This window comes from Odocoileus virginianus, chromosome 6, assembly GCF_023699985.2.
Source record: "Odocoileus virginianus isolate 20LAN1187 ecotype Illinois chromosome 6, Ovbor_1.2, whole genome shotgun sequence".
Lineage (NCBI taxonomy): Eukaryota > Metazoa > Chordata > Mammalia > Artiodactyla > Cervidae > Odocoileus > Odocoileus virginianus.
This window is the reverse complement of record NC_069679.1, coordinates 65531132-65550137: the sequence shown is the minus strand read 5'-3', so window position 1 is coordinate 65550137 and position 19006 is coordinate 65531132. Positions and strand designations below refer to the sequence as shown.

Below are 19006 nucleotides of genomic sequence, written 5' to 3'. Positions count from 1 at the left end.
AGGATTCAGTCTGGGAGCTGTGGGTGATGTGGGTATTCACAGTGCCTAGAATGGCAGAACCTGGTCATAGCTGAAAAAAAAAATTGCTAAACAAATATTTTATCTTTATAAAATTCAGGGAAATCTGTTGTAAAAGCTGAAACACAAAGGTAATGAAAATCATCAGGACCATGCATCATCACTGTGTGTGATCAAGTGCTTTCTAATCTGTCCTGCCTGTAACCAGAGTTCAGTACCCTTCTGAATTCCTTATACCCATGAAGTCTGTCATGACCTCCTACCCCAGATACCAAAGCTGGACCCCTGGAGTCGGTCTCTACTCCTCCCTCTTCTTCAGACTACCTCTAGCCCCCTGTCCCATTAAAGAACTAGTAAATCACGAAGTCCTATTAATTTTATCACCCAAATGTTCCTCACACCTAGTTTCTTTCTTTGTCCACCTGCTACTGCCTTAGCACAGTCCTTACCATCATCTCTCACCAGGACTAACACCTGCTAACTGGTTTCCCTGCCTCCAGTTCTATGAACTTCTGTCACCTGTAGCTCGCAGATCAAGTTCTGTGATTCTTGTTTGAAATTCTTCACTGGCTCCCCACTATTGACAGGATACAATTCAAAGGTATAAATGTTTATGATGTGGCTTCCTGTCTAACCACCGATTCACTCATGGTGTCTATTTGGAGTGCCATGAACTCTCCACAGGTTTATGCCTCTATGTGGATACCAATGAGGATAAAAATGTAACCTCACTTAACTAGAGGGCCTCCATGATCCAGTCTCATTACATGATTATGATCAAAAAACAGTACATCAACTGAAAGGAAATTTTACAAATATCTAAGTTTTAAAAAAATTTGCTATTCTCAAACATTTTAAAGGAACTCATGGTCCTAAGAAACATTTCTCTTTTTACAACCCTTTTGTCTTCCATCCATTTTTCTCACATATTGTAAATATTCCTCACCTCTGTTCAGAGTCACCCCTGCTTGGCCCTCACTAAGCCCTCACTCTGGTCCTTCTAACCCTTTGCACCTTCTCTGGGTTCTGTGCTACAAAAGGCCAAAGGACCAGAGGGCCGAGCAGGCAGCAGTTGGTCAGGCGGACAAAGCCAGACACCTCTTTAGTGAGCAGAGACTGGAACTACATACAATTACAGTTTGGGTTCCATTCATTATACAAAGACGAATAAGCCATCTGTGATGATGGAAACCTCGCTCCCGAGTGATGTGTATATCATCATCATTTCATGTTTATTTTTGTGGTAGGCAACTTTCATCTTGTGGATGGCAGTGCCAACATTATAATGAGCCAGGAAAGCTCGCTTACTGGAAGAGGGCTTGAGGGCAGCTTGTGTTAGGGGAACTGTCTCTGCCAGGAAGGTGGGGCTGTCTGCTCTCCTTCTCTGAATTCACACTTCAGGCTGTTTTTGGCTGGCATCACCTGCAGCACTTTAGGGAGGTGTTTTAGAATGGATCTCATGAGGGTCAAGAGCAGTAGGCAGCTGGGACTATGCCAATAGACTGCCTCTGCACTGGGGGACTCCTTGCTGGTGGTCATGCATCACTGTTTTTGAGCCTGATGCCTGCACAAGAGCAGCCCTCCCAGCATCCCTGATGTCTGAGTTTGCCTGACCCTTACCTAACTACATGTCCCAGGAGCTCCAGGGCCTTCCAGTGTTTATATCATCTTCAATTCTGGTGCTGGATGCGTATCTGGTCTTCAACCCTACTGCCACTCCTACCCCTGCACTCTGAAGAGTCTTACTTCCCCAGGACCTGCTGCCTCTGCTTCTGGACTGACTGATTATTAGTCAAGAGATGGTGAGCCAGTTAAGGGCATGCTGAGGGAAGGGGTGAAATTGACAACACTGGGCTGAAAAGAAGGCGACTTAGGAGAAACAATAGAGTATGGTTTTTGACAATGGTGGCCCATTTGAGTTACCCAGAGAGCTTAGAAAAAAATTACTGCACCCCAATTCAGTTAACTTGAAACCTCTGGGAGGGGGGTTATGGAGGTGACCCTCCAGGGTGGCCCGCAGTGACCCCTCCCTTGGGTATTCATACCCTTTTATGATTCTCTCCCATTGAGTATGGGCGGGACTTAGTGTCTTCTAATGAATAGAATAGGTGGAGGTGAAAGTATGTAACTTGGAGATTAGGTCATAAAAGCATGTGGCATTGCTTTCTGACTCCCTCAGGTCACTTGCTTTGGAAAAGGCCAAGCATCATGTTGCAAGCAGCCTCATGGAAGGGACAGATGGTAAGGAACTCTGGCCAAAGCCATGTGAGTGAGGCTGGTGGGAAATACTCTTACTCAAGGCAAGCTTCAGCTGGTCACAGCCTCAGCTTCGCCATGACTGCAGCATCATTGAGAAACTCTAAATCAGAACTACCTGGCTAAGCTGCTTCCAGATTCTTGGCCCACAGAAACTGTGAGATAATAAATGAATGTGTTTTTTTTTAAGCCATTAGCTGTGGCATAACTTGTGACACAGCAATAGATAACTAATACAGGGCTAAAGCAGCTGCACCTTTTTTTTTTTTTTTTACAAGTTTCCCGGGTGATTCTAAAGTGTTGCCACTGGTGTCAAGGATTGAATGAGTGGAGGAGCCTGGGAACTGGGGGGGCAGGGGAGCTGTGGAAGGGAATAGATATTGTGAATCAGTAACAGTACTACACACTTACATCTGGTATCCTGTTGAGTTGACAAAACTCTCCAGGAGTTACATCCTACTATACCTAGGAGAAAACTGAGAGATACCAAAACAACTTGCCCATGATTGGAAGACTTAAAACCTTGGTCTCATTTTATTTAGAAGCCTGTGTTCCCTCTGCTGTGTGATGCAACAACCCTGATCCCCCAAGAGAGAGCTTAGAACAAGGAGAGAGGGCTGATTCCTGTAATTTTGCTGCCTGTCAGTTGCTTGTACCTGGATTTCTGCTCCAGTGGCTGCTAAGTGCTCACCAGAAGGAGCGCTGATAACATGCTCACCAGGGATGTTATATGCATCAGCATCCAGCCCTCAATGAATATTTGCTGGGAAGCCTGAGGCAACAGCAGATTGGGAGAGAAGAGGCCAATCCAGGCTGCGTAGCCCTACCTGCCCAAGTGGGCCCTTCATCCCTTAGAGATCTGTGGGCCTGGGATCCTGGGATTTTTCTCTTTGACTGTTTAATGCCACTATTTAACGTGCTTATTAAGCCTGAAGCCCTTTGCCATTTCCACCCACAATGTACTAAAGTGATCCCTAGGGGGTGTAGGTGTAACTGGGCTCTGAGACAAATACATGCTGCCTGACTGTCTATCTTTAATGGGGAGAAAATTTGCCCTAAACTAAAGATGGCTTTGGAGTGAAGTTTAGAGAACAATTAGCCACAGGAAAATGAGAGAGCAAATTTCCTCCAGTTGGAACTTTATAGCAGAGTTTCTAAAATCCTTATTAATGCCCCAGCTGCCTCATGTTCATCAGGCTTCAGCTACAAGGACCATTCCTAAAGAAACACATTATCATAATTGAATAATCTTTAATTACTGATTCCAAAATGGAAAAAAAAGCAGCAAAACAAAACACAAACCCAGCTCTCAATTTATGTTTAGTGAGGATTATGTAAAGTTAATATCTTGTAGAAATAGCTCAGTAAATTTAATTACTCAGCAGTGGTATCCTATAAATCTGGGAGTAAGTAGCTAAGGCAATTAGCTGCTCCAGCCTGGCCCATATTATCTTCACCTTCTTCATTGGCTCCTGGGTGAGTGTCTTTAGTGACCTGAAGCTATTTTGTCATATTGCTCAAGCACACAGAGACCTCTTTGGGCTTTGAAAGGTCCAGTGACAATCATGGGGAGAAGTCTTGTTCTTTTAAAGACCACCCATCACTTAGGTCAGAGAGAGCAGCATAGCAAAGTGCAGCTGGGCAACCAGGGGCTGGGGCTTGATAAGAAGTAAAAATCAATGAGGTGCAAACAATATGCTTGTGAAGTCAAGGCAAGGTTTACTCTCTGCTCCCACTTTGTGTCTGCCCTGCAGTCTTGATATCCTTTTAAAATGTGTATTTGCAATGAGGATATTAGTATGACATTTACAAAGTAAAAAAAAAAAATTAATATGGAAAAGTGTGGAGAAAAAATAAAATCACCTTTAATCTCTCTACTCATTCATAACTGCTTTTAATATTCTGGAAATGTTCTAATATTTTAAAATACACACACATTTTAAAATCCTGCAAAGTTTCCTTGCTTTTTAATTTAGAATCATATCATGAACATTTCCTCCTGTCACTGAGAAGTCTTTCAATGCACAGTTCATGGTCACTATTCTATTGTAAGACTGAGTCATAAGATAACCAGTTTTTTTTATTGGACATACAGCTTGTTTTCAATCTTTCACTATATAAATGCTAACATAATTGTGCTTTACTTTACATAAACCTCTGCCCTTTTACTGATATTTCCCTTAAGAAAAATGACAAGAAGTGGACTTTCTGGGCCAGAGAATTGCACATTTAAAATCCCTTTAGGTGTACCACTAAAATCACGATGCCTTTAGATAACAAGACCGCCATGTTTGGTTATGTTGTCTGAATGCTGCACAAAGGTGCCAAGGTGAGAGGATGAATTGGTGCTGAAATCCAGTCTGCATTTCCCTTACCCCAGTCTTGCATCTTGTGTGGGGAGCCACATAGAAAGAAATGCTTTTTACCTTGCCCCAAAGCTCCACCTGATTGCTATACGACTTACCTACAGAGGTTCTACCTGCTCAGAGGAGATTTGTCTTTTCACCTTGTCTGCCTACATAGGTGTCTTTTGTAAATCCTTCATAGGTGCTATATGTGCTGGTGGGGGCTTGCTGACTCAAGAGTATGATTTTTTCTTTGAACTGACAAATTGATATTTTATTCAAATTTACATTAAATGTCTCTTTCAGTGGCTTGGATTGCCAAAAGGCTCCTTTCAAACCACCCTCACTATTTTTCACATCTTATCAAAGTGCCTTCTAATAATTGTTCTTGGGATCACGAAGTTTTCCAAATTGGACTTTCAGTCTTATCTCAGCCTCTATGATCCTAATGCTAAGTAGGTATGTGTTTCTTAGCAACCCTTCTGTGGGTCTGATGTCCACTTTGGCAGCGATGGATTTGCCACGAGACTGACATAGCTAAAGTTTCAGGGCCTCATCCAAAATCCTGGACATAATGTGGTATGAGCAAAATTTTTTAGGGAGGGACACTCAAATTGTATGACCTTCAGAGCCTGCAAAATATGGTTTCAGCCCCATCTTAGGACGGGACCATCCTTTTACTACCTGCTCTGTGCTTTCTCCAATTATTGCCTTAGGATTATAATTGTCTCTTCTATCCATTGTGGTTTTTAAAAATATATAATTTTAAAACATATTTTTAAATAGCTTTTGACTTGTCTATCCTTTGGCTGCCAGCTCAACTCTAATGAGCCTTAGCTCTACATACCCAGCCATTTACATCTTGCTATTTTTCTAGGATCACCAAACCATCTCTGGTTAACAAAGTTGTCAGTGTCTCCTGATTTTATTCATGCTGACTGTTAGCCTCTTGGGAATCACAGATAACCCTGGAGCTACCTAAGTATGTGCACTTTGCCAGACTAATTTTTTGTGGAACATCTGTTCACATTTCAGTGGTGCTACATTTTCTAACTTTGCTTTATATCTACAAACTGGAGTTGTAACTATTGAATCTGAAGTTGTTTAGTCAAGCTGCCTGATGTTATATCTTGTCTTTGCCCCTGCTTAGCTCAGGTATATTATTTAAGTAGATTTTTGGTTCAGTTTTCACATTTGTAAAATGGGAATGATAATAAATATCTATCTCACCAAGTCTCCTGATAAATAATGAGAAACTGCATATAAACTTTCCAGAACAGAGCCTATAACTTATGTAGTTACTATAATAATCACTATCATTTGAAAAAGCAGCAATAGTAAGAATTGATATTTTGGAAGAGAATAAATTAAGATGAAATCTATCTTGTTCATTATTATATCCCTTCTGCTCAGAATAGTGCCTGGCACTTAATAGATGCTCAATAAATATTAGAGCTCAAATGAGTGAAAGAATGATGTGTATAGATCCAGAACTTGCTGCACTGGAGTTGAAGTGCCCCAAAGATATTGAAGTTTGATTCAAGAGACTGAAGCACCAGAAAGATGGTTCATGCAATCATTTATGATTTAATTGGGGGTGCTCAAAACTCCAAGTGGAAAAAATCAATAACTAAGACATGTTTTGCTTAAAAGAATTTGGTTATTTCCCCTACACTCAGGGAGCAACTACTGAGTAGTCCATGATGCCAGTTCAACTTTCAAGGAATCTTGTGCTGGAAGTTGGCCAGCCAGAGAAGGTGGGAAGGAGTAGGGGCAGGAGAGAGTACCAGGATGGTACTTTCAGAGGGCATTAGCACCGAAGCATCTGCCTTCTGAATCTTGATTCCCCAGAATCTGAGTCCACAGACTCTGGGTAGAGGTGAGAGTTGTTTGTGAAACTTCCTTAAAATTATATGTAGGATTTGGGACATATCTGAGTATAGGCACATATACATTATTCTAGGAATCTTAATACTTTCTTCATTAATTCTCAAATAATTCCAAGACCCAGAAAAAATTAAGAATCATTTGAGTTTCTGCTTAAAATAAAAAAGCTAGAAGGAGAAGATGGAGGGTTCAGGGTTGCACTTGCCATGAATGGAAGAAGCAGCAGGAATATTTTGTGTCCATCACTTCCACCCCTCGGGTAGGGAGAAAAAGGCTGTTTTCTTCAGACCAAACTCTGACATTCTCTCCAGTTTAGCACCTTTGGGTGGTTACCAAACATTAGCAAGTCTTACTATTTTTCCTGAGTCCTCAGCTTGATTCTTGAATTCTGCAGGAATTTAGACAAGGCAGCATCCATGCCCTAAACGTACCTAGCCAACAGACAAAGAATGCCCAGAATAAGCTACTGGGACCAGATGAGAAAAGGATGGCTATGTATTCATGTTTATTTCATGTCACAGAGGGAGATGCCTACATTCTTCTTTCCCTTAGTTGTTTCACCATAGGAGATCTGGGAGGAAAAACTTCCTGCAAAAGACACTGAATTTTAGGAAGAGGTTTACCAGCTGGACAGCTGTTGACTTTGATGTGAGCGTTATGAAACTCCCCTGGTCATCAGGCTGGATTTTGATTGCAATGAAGCAGTCACTTTGCAGCCAACTGATATCATTTAGCTTTAAATTTAGGCCATAAATAGAAAAGTAGTCCTTACCGAGCAAGCTCCTATATCTCTAGGCTAACTATAGGGCCATTTGCATCCTCTCGGCTCATCCTTCTGTGTTGTCTTAGAGTCTTTGGTGTGTTGATGTAGCAGCAGACTGGAGCCCAGCAGTTGACCAGGGGTTTCAGTTCCGTGACCAGTCTACCTTGACCATCCACCACTGCCTGTATGAGGTTACCACCTTTACCTTGCCCCTTGAAAGGTGAGGAGGTGGGTGCTTACTTTGAGACTGAAAGTGAACTCCTTTGATTTTGAGAGCTTTTGACTACTTCTTGAAATTGCTATTTTCTTTTCCATTAATACTTTATGTGGCTTCCCCGGTGGCTCAGATGTTAAAGAATCCTGCAACGTAGGAGACTTGGTTTCCGTCCCTGGGTCGGAAAGATCCATTGGAGTAGGAAATGGCAACCCACTCCAGTACTCTTGCCTGGAGAGTTCTATAGACAGAGAAGCCAGGCGGGTCTATGGGTCAAAAAGAGTTGGATGCAAATGAGCAGTTAACACAATGATACTCTTTAGAAGTTATTTTAAAAAGAAAACTAAAACTATCAGACATGAGTAGCTGAAGATTCCATAGAGTTAAGTGTCCTACATATCAGGGGGTCATGTACATTCACGGAGGTTTTATTTAAATTTCATCCCACTATCCAATTGCAGACATTGTTAAGATCAGAGACTTCAGAGTATGTGGCCTCTTTGCTGCTATCCTGATCCAAATAGGAGACCTTGTCTCAATAAAAAACATGAATCAAATTATCCTTGGTGGTGCTGATTTCTTATGCTGTGAAGATGAAAATAATGGGAAGAAGAGACATTCGAACCTAGTTCTATTTTTTAATGCTATACATGTACATCTCATGATATAATAGAAGCTCAATCTTATCATTATTATGTTTTTGCTCCCATTGTCCCTCTAAATTTATCCTCTGCCCACAGGAAAAAAATTGGCAGATAATTGATGGCCCTATGGTCATTTTAAGTCTCAACACAGTCTCAATTCAGTAACTAGAATGAATCGGGCCCATGATATTAATCAGGGACTTCGTTCTCTTCTTTCAGAGGAAAGACGTGCTTTCATCTTTCCTTGGCAGCTGCCTGACTTAAAGGAAGTGACTGTGATAGGCTTCTGCTCTTTCTCCCACTCACCTTCTCACAGATTCCCAAATGGCTATTTTTTTATTCTACAAGAACTGATAAGGGGATAGAAAAGCTCTGACTCAGCGTGGTGACTTATGTTCTCTGTCTGGAAGGTAATCAAGCTCATTCTTTCTCCTGGGTTCTGCAGACACACTCATCACTCCAATTTCTCACGTTTGCACTGCAGTGATGCCCTCCATTCCCCAGGCAAGATGCTTCCCAGAAGGCCCAGGCTCAGGGTGGTCCACCCAGAGGAGTGCTGGAAGGCCTTACATGGCTGCATGAAAGCTGATTATACACCTTCATTCCAGACTGTACATTCAGGGACTTCAGATTGGTAGCTGGAAACTGGCCATAATGGGAGGATTTACATTCAGGACACTGTGGAAAAAAATAAAAAGAAATCAGGGCTTCCCCCGCCCGGCTCACCAACCGCCGCCCACCCCCCACCCCGCCCCAGAGAGTTGGATCTTAAACATCAGCGCACTGCTGGATCTATCCAGCCCAGACCCCTGGTACTGGAGATTCCTGCTCTCACAGGAAGTCTTCTTGGGTAAAATTTAATCAGCTCTAGTCCAGCTCTCTCTTCTGTCTATAGGCAATCCTTATCATATTTTTGCCCCTTCCAAACTGAAAGGATTTCAGGCAGATGACAAGGTAGCAGTCAGAATGAATTTCTCCAAAGACTCTCTTCATCACACCCTCTCCCCTCTTCACACTTTGATTCCTCTTTATAGCCTTCATCTTGCTGAGAGGGTGCAAAAAGCATAGAACCAGTTCAGCTAATCATTTCCTTTGTACACTCAATCTGTGGAGGCTGTCCCAGATTCATTTAGGCATTTTATGTGTCTGAGTTCCATTTAAATTTCTCTTCTTCATTCATGTGTCATCACTGTGTGCTGAGTTATCATTCTAGGGCTTGCTAAATGCAGGGGAAGCAAACATAATCCCATGTCATGAGCCTTCAGAATTTGTGCTCTCCAATATAGAAGTCACTGCTCTCATGTGGTTAAATTCAAATTCATTAAAAGTAAATAAAATTTCATTCTCCGTTGTACTAGCCACATTTCAAATGGCTTCTTCTTCCATCACTGCAAAAGTTGTACTGGACAATGATAACTTGGATGGACATGGCTTTGGAAATTTAAACTGGTGGGGATATGATATGAAAATGAAGGAGAGCCATAAATCAAGATAAATGCCTGCCAGTGTGTATTCAACTTAGATCTTGATGTTTTTATCTGTACAGGCTACACTACATTTCACAATTATGATTCCATCATCAGGCCCTGGAGAGAGACAAGAGATGAAATCGGACCCTTATATAGCCTTTGGACACAATGCCACTGAAAATAGACAGATTTCTAGGCAAATGTCATGTGCATTTATGAATTTTGGTGTATACACTCTCAGCTTTGTCACTTGCTTTTAAATCATCACCGTGTTTTTGATGCTGTCATCCATCAACTTTTGCTCATCTGCCTGGGGGTGGAAGTTGGGATGTGGTACCCCATCAGGAAGTTGAGAGGGTTCAGAAGGCAGCCTGTATACCAAGGGTCATTGTAATGTGGTTGTTTCAATAGGGTCAAATTTTATGGGCTCCAGGCAAAATATCTTCCCCATAGGCTCCAGAAATTTTTCTTGTTATATGGGAATTTGAAGGATTATTAGATTTGATTTTACCCTCTGATCTGTTTATCCACAAACCAAGAGCATGAATTCTTATACTGTACCCTGTGGCTTTTCCCCAGTCATAATGAGTAAGGGGAAATGGATATTCGTGTTTCAGTGTACATGCATGAATGAGCATGTTTTTTGAAGTATGCAAAACTAGATCTGATCACCAGTTTTGAGATCCAAGCAATGGGCCATGGCACTGTAATACCCCATGGCTATCACCGTCAGCATTCCTGTGCAGCATTTTGAGGCCCCCATTGACAGAGTTCTTTAGTGAAAAATGGCTTTGGTCTTGGAAGTGGCCTTCTGAGCACAACCCATTAAGTCCAATGCTTGAGGGGCCTGTGTGCACTGTGACATATCTTTATAACCTGGAGTAGAGACAGCAGAGAGGCAGTTTTGCTGATGTATATAGGCTTAATGGTCTCAATATTGTCATCTTGAGTTATGAAGCTTTTCCAAGGCTAATGGTGATGCAATGCCTGATGGCAGAAGAGGAAGTCAAGGTGGGGAAATGTGAGGTGCTCTAGTGGTAAATCAGGGAGACCTCCCCAGACATGGGAGAGCAAGGCTTGGCCTGGGAGGGCATGCTTTTCCCTGATACACACAGATATCTTTCAAGAAAGATCATTAAACCACTGAGAGCAAGAAGGAGATGGCTTAAGAATCACTTGGAAGTTGATGGATAGATAGAAGGTAGTTATTTATTTATTTATTTATTTGTTCTGGGATGTGGATGTGGAATGACCAAGCTGACTGGATTTCTAAATACCACCCAACAGCAGCAGCCCCTTCCTTCTATGTTTATGTCTTGGAAGTTCAATACTTTTCTCTGGCTTTTTTAGGAATATAGAAAGAGAACATGGCTGATTTTGGAAAAGATCAAAAATAAATCAGATATTATGCCTTGAAGATTTTTTTAATTTATTATTTAGTTTTTAAGAGAGAGTGCATGTCAGTGTCTGACTGGGAAGAGCTTTGGGAATACATATCAGTCAGGTGCCTCCGGGTTCCTGCTTCACCTGGGGATCAGACCAGAACTCACGCCTATCTCTACAGTTACTACATAAAAATGGAGCCTGAGTCAGAAGACCTGATTCTGTTATAAAGTCTTTCTTGCCACTGATCTCTGATTTTTTAACGTATCACCTTGATTGCTTTTGGGGATCTTTTGCCCACTCTCTTCTCATTTCTACTGATCATCTGTTTCCAGAAAGAACAGTTGGGAAAGGGACACCGTATTTGTAATGGACATAAGCTTAGGCTTGATCTCCTCAGGCTAGTATTTTGGAAGTACCAAAGGGAAGAAAAATGGCCTTACCTTGAATGTTACTTTAGTGTTTAGTTGTAAATATTTTTTGACACCAGTTGTGGGCATTAACCTATGAAGAATATGAAAATGTATAAGACTCAATTCTATCCTAAATAGCTCAAACTTTAGTTAGATATATAAAACTCAACATTCAGAAAACTAAGAACATGGCATCCGGTCCCATCACTTCGTGACAAATAGGGAAACAGTGTAAACAGTGAGAGACTTTATTTTTCTGGACTACAACATCACTGCAGATGGTGATTGCAGCCATGAAATTAAAAGACATTTACTCCTTGGGAGGTAAGTTATGATCAACCTAGATAGCATATTAAAAAGCAGAGACATTACTTTGCCAACAAAGGTCCATCTAGTCAAGGCTATGGTTTTTCCAGTGGTCATATATAGATGTGAGAGTTGGACTATAAAGAAAGCTGAGTGCCGAAGAATTGATGCTTTTGAACTGTGGTGTTGGAGAAGACTCTTGAGAGTCCCTTGGACTGCAAGGAGATCCAACCAGTCCATCCTAAAGGAGATCAGTCCTGGGTGTTCATTGGAAGGACTGATGTTGAAGCTGAAACTCCAATGCTTTGGCCACCTGATGCAAAGGGCTGACTCATTTGAAAAGACCCTGATGCTGGGAAAGACTGAGGGCAGGAGGAGAAGGGGATGACAGAGGATGAGATGGCTGGATGGCATCACCGACTCAATGGACATGGGTTTGAGTAAATTCCGGGACTTGGTGATGGACAGGGAGGCATGGTGTGCTGCGGTTCCTGGGGTTGCAGAGATTTGGACACGACTGAGTGACTGAACTGAACTGAACTGATAAAACTGGAGTGTATGAAAAATTAAATTATGCAACTGTTAATAGCTTTAGTATATTAAATGCCTACTGTGTGCCAGATGATTCACACATATTATTATATTCTTCAAAATTACCCCACAAAATTTTATTATCTGCATTTAACAAATAAGGATCCTGAGTCTTAGGAGATGAAACTTTCTACAGTTCACTCAGTTAACAAATGGTGGCATCTGTCTCAAAACTAGAACTCTTTCTTCTGAAATATAATACCTTTATATTTGTTCATTTTAATTAAGATGGAGATTATAGCCATGTACAAAATTGATACTTAGTAAAAAGAGTTACAAGGAATTCTGTAGAAGAAAAGTGTTCTGTGGCATGGAGTGGTTAGAGACTTTGGGTAGAAGTGGACTGATTTTATCTAAGGTGTGAAAAATGACTAGCAAGAGTTAAGAAGAGAAAAGAGGGACAGCCTGCCTTCAGGGGGAACTGGTTTGATTGCTAGCATCCCAGATTGGACTTGAAGGGTGCACTTGGTTTCAAAGTTCCAACTGAGAAGCTCCTCAAGACTGCAGAAGTTCTGGAGGTGGAATAGATTTGTGACTGTCATCCTCATCGCTAGTTTACCACTCAAAGACAAGGTCTATTTATGGAAGAATCTTTCTAGTTTGTTGTCCTCTGTGGCCTTACTCTAGGTGAACACTGGGAAAACAAAGTTTTTGGGTGTCAGTGTTGGCAGCTTATTTCCTGTTGATACAAGTTCTGTAAACTGAAAATTGCCTTGGGGGTTGAATAATCCCTAGGTTTATAGTTTCTTAGACTTTTTAGTTACTTTGAAAACATTTTAGACTTTTGGTCTATCTGCATGTCTTCTCTGATGCAAAGGCAAAGATCTTAGCTACACAAATATATTAAGCATAAGAATTATCGTCTTGTAGCCAAGACCTGTGCTCTGATGTCTCCGAGGTTGCCAGCTGAATAGTTTTGGGGGCCCTGCCTGTAATCCTAGCCCATAATCCAGTCTTGCCCACTTTCATCTTCACAACCACCTCTAGAAGCAGGTACTATTATTATTTCAATTTCATAGATGGTAAAACTGATTCTAAGAGAGGTTAAGACACCAGATAGAAAGGAACAGAGGTCATCAGGATGCTCCCTCTTCTCTAGCTTAGAATACAACCCAGCATACAAGTTACCTAGGGCTCCCTCAGGTACATTTCACATAGCTCCTGTCATTCTTTCTCTGAGAATCTTTTGCCTGTGAAACTTCTCTTATGGCATCCCTCTGCCTCTGATCTGAGGAACCCCAGAAGCCCAGCTGGTGAATGTCAGGCAGCCAACTGATGGATCCTCCTTTTTGGAAGTGGTCAATAATGTGTGAAGCTGCATAGAGAGCGCCAGGCCCCCTGTGCTTGTCAGAACCACCGAAAATAAATCCCCTCTTGGCCCAGCAGTAATCAGCTCACGCCTCGAAGCATGAAATTTGATTAGCACTTTTATCTCTGCTGCATCACTTGGACTGTTATAACAGGTCGTAAAATTACTGAGTCCTGCCTGATCCACCCCTATGTCAGTGTGACCCTGGTGTAGGACTCAGTGACCTCCAGGGAACAGGAATAGGTTTGGCTGCTTACAAAGTGAAGAGCTTTGTTCTTTTTCATTTCTATGAACTTGCACATACAGACCAAGGTAATCCTGCCAGAAAAGAGAATTCCTTTCTCGGGGAAACTGAAGGGTTACCGAGGTTGGTTTTTGCACCTTTAGTGTATCACTTCAGTGGAGGTGGGAGATGGTATGATTTCTGTAATAACATGTGACTTATTGTATTTTGAATGCAAATTCTGTCCCAAATTATAAAAAGAGCTGCATTTGCACACTAGAAGTGAGTTAAGAGTCTGTATCTCGAAATAGTAGCCTATAGTGATTTCCCAAACTGATTTGCAAATTTGAATATTCTAGGGAGATGTTAAAACCACATGTTCTCAGGCTCTGTATTACTATTTCCACATGAATCTATATTCCTGAGAATTCAGCCTAGAGTGTGTATTGATCATGATGGACCACTGTTCTGGGAAGCATGGATATAAGTGGCAGCTGGCTGGACCTGCCTCCATTCCAGTGCCCCAAAGTGAAAGTGGCTGAGTCGTGTCAGACTCTTTGTGACCCTGTGGACTATACAGTCCATGGAATTCTCCAGGCCAGAATACTGGAGTGTGTAGCCTTTCCCTTCTCCAGGGGATCTTCCCAACCCAGGGATCAAACCCAGGTCTCCTACATTGCAGGTGGATTCTTTACCAGCTGAGCCACAAGGGGAGCCCAAGGATACTGGAGTGGGTAGCCTATCCCTTCTCCAGCTGATCTTCCCAACCCAGGAGACTCCCAACCCAGAGTCTCCTCCATTGCAGGTATATTCTTTACCAACTGAGCTATCAGGGAAGCCCTGAATGCCCCAAGGACCAGGCATATTAGGACTGTGTCATCTGATATGAGAATGTCTTTTCTTTTCTTTCCTTTTTTTGAAAATATTTTCTCAAAAAGTAAATTATTTATTTGACTGAGTCCAGTCTTGGTTGTGGCACAGGGGGTCTTCATTGCATCATGTGGCTCTTTCGTTGTGGTGCATTAACACTCTAGTAGCATGCGGGCTCCAGAGTGCATGGTCTTCAGTAGTTGCGGGAATTGGGCTCTCTTGTTGAGGCACACAGGCTTAGTTGCCCTGCAGCATGTGTTTTCTTAGTCCCACCACCAGGGATCAAACCTACATCCCCTTCATTGTAAGTGGATGCTTAACCACTGAGACCATCATGGAAGTCCTGAAGATGCATTTTCAATGAACACAGAGCCACAGAAACTTCAGTAAAGAAGGTCTATTTTAAAGATTCAAAAGAGCAGTGTGAATGACAGAGTCCTAGATATATCTCCCCCTTTCAAGGTGCTGAAGATCTTCTCCATTAATATATACAGGGCAGTGAGAGTAACAGGCACATTGCCTAACATGTTTGTTATACCAACAAAGACTGACATATGCTATTTTAGCAAACAAAGCAAAACAGAAACAAACAAGAACAACAAATAAAACCCCTGACTTTATACGGACCAGAGGCAATTATGGGGGCATGACCAGCACATTCTCTTCCCGTAGTTAAGATGCTCAGGAGATCAAGTCAGAATTAGTCTTTCTATTGCATTGTTGTTTATTAATTGTTTATTAAGCAAGTACTTATTAAGTACATATTATGTTACAGGTACTTTTTTGTAGAACTTGGTACTGTTTTATGTGCTTGGGACACTTTGGTGAACAAAACAGACAATGATACTTGTTTTTGAGGAGCTTGCATTTTAGGGCAGAAGTAAGGAGAAGATAGGCAATAAATAATAAACAGTAAGTTAATAAATTATGCAGTATGTTAGAATGTTATTGGTTCCATGGAGGAAAAGGGAGAAATATGTCATGTTAAAGGGGATTAAGAATACCAAGTAAATGGTTACAGCTTTAAATATGGTGGTAGGTAGAGAAGCCTGGCGGACTACAGTCCATGGGGTCACAAAGAGTCAAAAACAGCTGAGCTACTAACACTTTCACTTTATGGTCCAGTTGAGAAGATTACATGTCAGCAAAGATTGAAGGAGGTGTAGGTGTGTGAAGGAAGAGCCTTCTAAGCAGAAAGAACAAGTCTAGGCAAAGACCCAAAGGAGACAGATGCCAGTGTCACAGGAGGGGGTGAGTGAGAACAGAGAATAAGACAGGTCATAAGAACGTGGCATATGCAGCCCTTTAGCCTTTGCAGAGACTCTGGCATTTTACTCTGAATGAGATGGAAGGCAAGGTAAGACTGTAAGCCCAGGGATGGCATGATCTGACTTATTTTTTAATTAATCTTTTGTTTTGAAAAGTTTATTATGGAAAAATTTTAAACAAACTAAAGGGGATAGGGCAACCCAATCCAGTATTCTTGCCTGGAAAATCCCATGGACAGAGGAGCCTGGTGGGCTACAGTCCATGGGGTTGCATAGAGTTGGACATGACTGAGCGACTTCACTTCACTCGCTTCATACTTTATCACTGGAGAAGGAAATGGCAACACACTCCAGTATTCTTGCCTGGAGAATCCCATGGACAGAGGAGCCTGGCAGGCCATGGTCCATGGGGTCACAGAGAGTCAGACATGACTGAAGTGACTGAGCATGCATGCAAAGGAGACAGGCTATAATTATAACTGTTGATCTGTTGTCAATCTTTTATATCTATACCATGATCCACTTCCTCTCCTCTCTGAATTTCAGATATAATATCATTTAATCAGTAGATATTTCAATTATATAATGTCTTTTTGAGGTGTAATTTATAAAGAACAGCTTCATGAGTGTGTTCATATATGTGTGTGTGTTGATACAGCTCATAGATCACATTAGACACAAACTAAAAATCATTAGACTTCGAAATGTATGGGTAACTGGTAACCTTTAGAAGAGCAGTTTGGAGAGCAAGAAGCTAATTGGAGTGTTTAAGAGAGAATGAAAGATCTATGTGTGTGCCTCTATTCCCACAATACAAATAGGTTCATCTATCATTTTTCTGGATTCCATATATATGTGTTAATATATAATATTTGTTTTTCACTTTCTAATTTAATTTACTCTGTATGACAGGTTCTAGGTCCATCCACATCACTTCAACCAGCTCAATTTCATTGCTTTTTATGTCTGAGTAGCATTCATTGTGTATATGTGTAGACACAGTTGGGAAAGGAGGAGAGGGATGAACTGAGAGAGTAGCACTACCACGTGTGAAATAGATAGCTAGTGGGAAGATGCTGTATGTTACAGGGAACTCAGCTTGCGTGCTCTGTGATGACCTAGAGCATCGGGATAGGAGGGTGTGACGGAGGCTCAAAAGGGAGGGGGTTATATGTATATATATGACTGATTCATGATGTTGTACAGCAAAAACTAACACAGCATTTTAAAGCAATTATATTCCATTTAAAAAAACTCCATAAGTTTTAAAAGAGAGAGAGAATGGGAAGATAGTGTGTGACAAGTGTACATAATGCTTTAGAGGAGTTTGGTGCAAAAGAAAGCAAGGTAATGGGGCCAGAGCTAGTGGGGAAAGTAGGGCTAAGAGAATGTTTGTGTTTGTTTGTTTTAAAGATGGAGAAATAACAGCATTTCCCTATGCTCGTGATAATGATCCAATAGAAAAAGTAGAACTGATGATGTAAGAGAATGAAGAGGATTGCTAGAGAAAAATCTTTGGGTAAGTGAAAGAGTTGGAATCTAGTCACAAGCAATCATATGTAGAGGGATTGCTTTAAAAGGGGAAAAGATCAACAAAGATACAAGAAATCAATGCCTTACAGACTGAAAATACTTGTGGCAGACAAGATTGGTAAGCATGTATATGGTAGGTATCTCAGACTTTGTAAGCTTGAGAATAAAGATGTAGTTTTAATAAGATCCAAATCTTTATGTCTCTGAGCCTTTCCATTTGCTGCTGGAATCTTGGCCTTTTCTAAATTTATTTTCCCCAAATAGGTTTAGAAACCCAGAAGTACTTTTTATATTAGTACACACAAGTCCTGTTTATTAATAGCTATCATAGTTAGATGAATTTAATATCACACACTCAAACTACAGGACCCAAAGCCAAAGACTTTTTCCCCTGCTTTGAAGAAATATTTCTTTTTAGTTATGTAAAGTCCCCAGAGCAGAGTTGCTTGTACAACTTCTTCCTCCCCAGGCAAGCACGTGCTTTGGTCAGATTTTAGGGTCAATTGCTGCGCATCACCAAGAACCACGCTAACCCTTTTTGACATCAAGCCCTACTCATAGCTCAAGTCTATCCCCTTTATGATCAGTTAAATCTCAACATCCCTATTATTGCCACCATTAAGATGGATTTGGGCTTTCCTGGTGGCTCAGCGGTAAAGAATTCTCCTGCCCTGAAGGAGACCCAAGTTTGACCCCTGTGTCAGGAAAATCCCCTGGAGAAGGGAATGGAAACCCACTCTAGTATTCTTGCCAGAGAATCCCATAGATAGAGGAGCCTGGTGGGTTACAGTCCATGCGGTATCAAAGAGTCAGACATGACTGAGCTCAATTAATGCTTTCACTTTCACTTCAAGATAGATTTTACTGGTTTTCTTGCTCCCCACCAAATGGCAAGGGACAGAGGAAGACCTTTGTCTCCAGGAACAGTCTATTTGGGCACCAGAAACTCACTAACTACAAACTTCAGTGTTGCGGCAGCTGAGAATACGGAGGGTTGGGGCACAAGCACATTATATCGTCTTTGGTGAAAAAGGCTTTATTTATTTATCGATCAAATAAACTTGACAAACTACATTGTGAAAATTTAAGGTATATATGTTACTTTGATATAGTTCTATATTATAAAATGATGAAAATTGTAGTAATATATATTGCATTATATAATTATAGTACAATAATGTCTGTATTCACTATACTGTTCATTAGATCTCTATGTCTTATTTACTACTTGTTGGAGATTCATATCCTTAAATAACATCAATCTTATCCCCCCAGCCCCATGCTCTGGTAACTAGCATTTTACTCTCTGTTTTTATGTTTGACTCTCTTAGATTCCACATATAAATTGATATGATATCATTTAGTACTTGTCTTTCTCTCTCTGACATCTCATTTTGCATGATGTGCTCAAGGTCCATTCATGTTGTCACAAATGAGGATACCCTACTTTCTCCTGGCAGAATAATATTCCATTTTGTATGTATACCACACATATGTTATCCATTCATCTATTG

The 19006-nt window shown here is 41.2% G+C and overlaps 1 long non-coding RNA gene across 1 annotated transcript; it reads left to right on the top strand.

Moving 5' to 3' along the window:
* The first annotated feature begins 15961 nt into the window (after positions 1-15961).
* LOC139035517 (uncharacterized) lies at positions 15962-17425 on the top strand. Its single transcript, XR_011488089.1, has 2 exons — positions 15962-16048; positions 17373-17425. It is a non-coding gene; the product is annotated as an uncharacterized lncRNA (long non-coding RNA).
* Positions 17426-19006: the final 1581 nt, after the last annotated feature.